Below are 4,392 nucleotides of genomic sequence, written 5' to 3'. Positions count from 1 at the left end.
ACGGCTCGGAGAGGTCCTTCAGGATCGTGATGGAACTTTTGGTGTTGCTCAACGTCAGCTTACACAGCGGTATTAGTTTGCGGGGATGCCAAATTCAAACATCGCGGCATTAAGGCAGCTCCGTTTGGTGCTGTCGAAAGCAGATTAGAAATCGACGAAGAGGTGGTGTGTGTCGATTCTCTTTCACGGGTATTTTCCATGATTTTGCGCATGGTGAATATCTGGTCGGTTGTTTATTTGCCATGTCTAAAGCTACACTGATAAGGTCCAATCAGTTTGTTGACGGTAGGCTTTATCTTTCACACAATGCGCTCGATAGAATCTTATATGCGATGTTGAGGAGGCTTATCCCATGGTAGTTGGCGCAGATTGTGGGGTCTCCTGTTTTATGGATTTGGCAGAGCACTCTTAAATTCCAATCGTTGGGCATGCTTTCGTCCGATCGTGATGCGTGCTCCTTATCAGTTCTTCGCCGCCGTGTTTGAATAGCTCGGCCGGGTTCGCCTTCTCTTGGCATTGTACGCTCACTGGCATTCAGCAGGCTGGAGAAGTGTTCCCTCCATAATTTAAGTATGATCTGGGCATCGGTGCCTATTTCACCTTTGAGGGTTCTACAAGAGTATGCTCCTGTCTTGAAACCTTCTGTAAGCCGCCGCATTTTTTCGTAGAATTTTCGAAAATTCAACCAGCTTATCAAGCTCTTCATACTCATGCATTTCGGCCTCTTTCTTCTTCTGTCTGCAAATGCGTCTCGCTTCCCTATACAACTCTCGGTATCTATCCCATCCCGCACGTGTTGTGGTCGATCGTAACGTTGCGAGGTAGGCCGTCTGTTTGCTCTCCGCTGCGACACGGCACTCCTCGTCGTACCAGCTGTTCTTTTGCACTTTCCGAAAACCAATGGTACGTAAGGAGTTTGAAATGCCGTCCCACAGTTCCCTTATATTGAGTTGTTGACGAGTGATCTCAGAGAGCAGGAGTGCAAGCCGAGTAGAAAATCGTTCGGTTGTCTGTTGTGATTGCAGCTTCTCGACGTCAAACGTTCCTTGTGTTTGTGGGTGTGTGTTTTTTGCTGCACATGTTTCAAGAATATACAGTGAAATTTTTGAAAAAAAAAATTAAATATTTTTAAAGTTATAGTCGATCTCCAACAAAGAAAACAAAGGTCTTTCACTGCTGCAATGATTCCGGCCTGAATGATGAAATCTAAAAAAAAATCTTGGTAAACTAGATAATATTGTCTGTACAATGACCTACGATAAAAAAAAATCAAAGATTGACAATATGGCGGCGTTTTAAAAAAAATAGTCGAATTTTACGAATTACGAAGCCAGTGTTCAAGGTGTACGCACGTGTTTTTAATTCGCTCCGTGAATTCTGTGATTAAAACGCAAACAAAGAAAAATTAAAAAAAAACAAAAAATAAACAAATAGCTAAAAGTGCACACAAGTTGTTATAATTAAACATAAACAAATCGTGCACGAAACAAAAAAAGAAACATAATCAAGCAATCAAAAATGAGTGCTACTCAGCCTCACCAACAAGGCCGCAGGCATTCTTTAAATGCCTACTTTAGCTTTGTCGAGCCAACAACAGCAACTCCTGGCAAAAATAAAATGAACGGCGATGACTCATCATCGCAGCGATCAGCGGAAGAGCAAGTAAGCAAGCGCAGTCAGCAGAAGCAGCAGAGAACAGCAAACGGGCAACAACAAATGCGGTGACAGCAACCAGTATGCAGGTACCAGCAAGCACCCGGACAGCGAAGGAAAAAAATGCAAGGTGAGAATGTACCAAGCAAAAAAGGGCCGTCTGTTCAGACTGGTATTGATCGCTATATTAACGTAAAAAGGAAACTAAGTCCAGTTAAATCCGCGGTCAATACCAAAAAATTTCAACCAGGCACGCCAAATGGTAAAAAGCCAGAAATCCTAAATGGCAACAGATTTGCCATACTAAGCAATGGTTCAGACTCGATGCGAAGGGTACCACCACAGTCGTAAATGCCAAACCAAATATATCTGCGCGAGCGAGCAGTAATACTCTTGTTGCTAAATTAAGTGAAATTGTAGGTACTAACAATTTTCATATAGTGCCTTGAAAAAAGGCAATACAGATGAAACAAAAATTCAGTCCTACACTTAAAAAAGTTTTATGGAAATTGTTACATTTTTGTCAAATAAAAACAAGAACTATTATTCGAATTCTAATCAACTTAAAAAAATGAAATACATCCTATATATAATTTGAAATATTTGCTGCATAGTAGAGTAACTATTGAAGGACCACATAAAAGGAACGGTCCGGTATAATTTGCAAATGCAACTGCCGCAAAATCCTCCAAATGGAGGAATTGAGACTATGATTATAAATCTTACACAGTGTATGACACAATTTATGTCTACCAAGCAAAACATGATCCAAGATTTAATAAAATCGCAAAATCAAATGCTGCAAAATTTATTAAGTAAAAAATGAGCTTACTAAATATCTGTATATGGAATGCTAACGGTGTTAACCAACATAAATTAGAGATTATCAGATTTCTGTCAGAAAAGAATAATCCACTTCGTTTTAAAATTACAGAAATCGAATTTAAAAATTTTTTGGAACACTAGGCCAAAGATTTCTAGCAGGTGGAGACTACAACGCAAAACATCTCACATGTCTAACTTCTTATAAAACGAATTGGCTAAAATATAAAAAATACGTCAGTAGCCACATTAATATTGAATACAAAATAAATACAGGAAGAGATATTGACGAAAGCATAAGAGAAGTCAATGATATAATAACCAGCGCAGCTGTCTTAGCTACACCAAAAAAAGGCGTGCAAGACCAGGATGGCAGATATATCGCTCCCTTTCCACTCAGTTTCAATTAAAAGCTGCTGTACGTAAAATAAAAAAAGCGCTTAAACGTGAGGAAGAATTGAACACCGAAATGTATATAAATAAGCTGTGTCCGAATTCAAACAAGCAAAATTCCTTTTGGAAAGCTCAAAAATCTATGAAGACACCAATTGACTCTAACATGCCTATACGAGACTTGGGAGGAAATTGGGCTCAAAGTGACGAGGAAAACGCTAATTGCTTTGCAAATCACCTAGAAAAGGTATTTCAACCCAAATTGCCAAAGAACAACTTTATGCTGTCAATCTTACCCAACATAGGTAAAGAGTCGCTCGAGTCTCTTAAGACTTCACCTTCTGAAATTATTGGAATCATAAAAGAACTGAATCCAAAAAAGTCGCCGGGACATGATAACATTACCCCAAAAATGCTAATTTAGTTGCCAATTATTGATGTAGTTTTGCTCTTCAATGCAATTCTTAGTTTCCGATATTATCCCATTTCATGGGAAAAGTAGCAGGTTATCTTCATAGATAAACCTTGAAAGACTAAACACAGACGTTTTCATACATACCAATCAGTCTTCTACCCTGTTTTTCTAAAATATTTAAAAAAAAGTATTACTATCAAAAATGTATCCTTTCCTCCACGAAAATATTATAATACCGACGCATTAATTCGAGTTTCGTGCGAAACATGGCAAAATAGAGCAAGTAAATAGAATTACTAACGAGATAAGGAAAGCATTTGAGCACAGGGAGTACTATTCAGCAATATTTCTAGATGTAGCTCAGGCGTTTGATAAGGTGTGGCGCGAAGGACTTTTATATAAGATTAAACCAATTCTACCTTTAGAATTGTATAAAACATTGGAGTCTTATTTAAAAAATATAAAATTTATGGTAAAAGTGGGAGATTTCATATCTGATGAACGACTGATAAGGGCTGGTGTACCCCAGGGCAGTGTTTTAGGCCCAACACTATACATCATATATACAGCAGATCTTCCAACAGCCAATAATGTATTAACTTCAACTTTTGCGGACGACACAGCTATAGTGAGCCGTAACAAATGCCACATAGTAGCATCAAGAATATTAGCGGAGCATTTAAGTTCTGTCGAAGAATGGCTAGCGAACTGGCGTATAAAAGTGAATAAACAGAAATGTAAGCATGTTACATTTTCGCTTAGACCAAAAATGTGCCCGGCAGTAAAAATAAACAATATTTTAGTATCTCAAACGAACGAAGTAACATATCTTGGTATTCACCTAGATAGAAGGCTCACGTGGAGAAACACATCTCTAGTAAAATAACATGTATGAAGATTAGAGCTGCAAATTTAAATTGGCTTTTAAATAAAAACTACAAACTTAGCATATACAACAAAGTGCTTTTATATAATGCGGTCATAAAGCCGATTTGGATATATGGCATTCAACTATGGGGTACGACCTGTGCAACTAATATTGATATAATACAAAAGTTTCAATCTAAAATGCTTAGAACAATCACGTGTGCACCGTGGTACAAGCGTAA

The sequence above is a fragment of the Bactrocera tryoni genome, unplaced genomic scaffold (assembly GCF_016617805.1).
Source record: "Bactrocera tryoni isolate S06 unplaced genomic scaffold, CSIRO_BtryS06_freeze2 scaffold_25, whole genome shotgun sequence".
Taxonomy (NCBI): Eukaryota; Metazoa; Arthropoda; class Insecta; order Diptera; family Tephritidae; genus Bactrocera; species Bactrocera tryoni.
Note: the sequence above shows the minus strand (reverse complement) of the source record.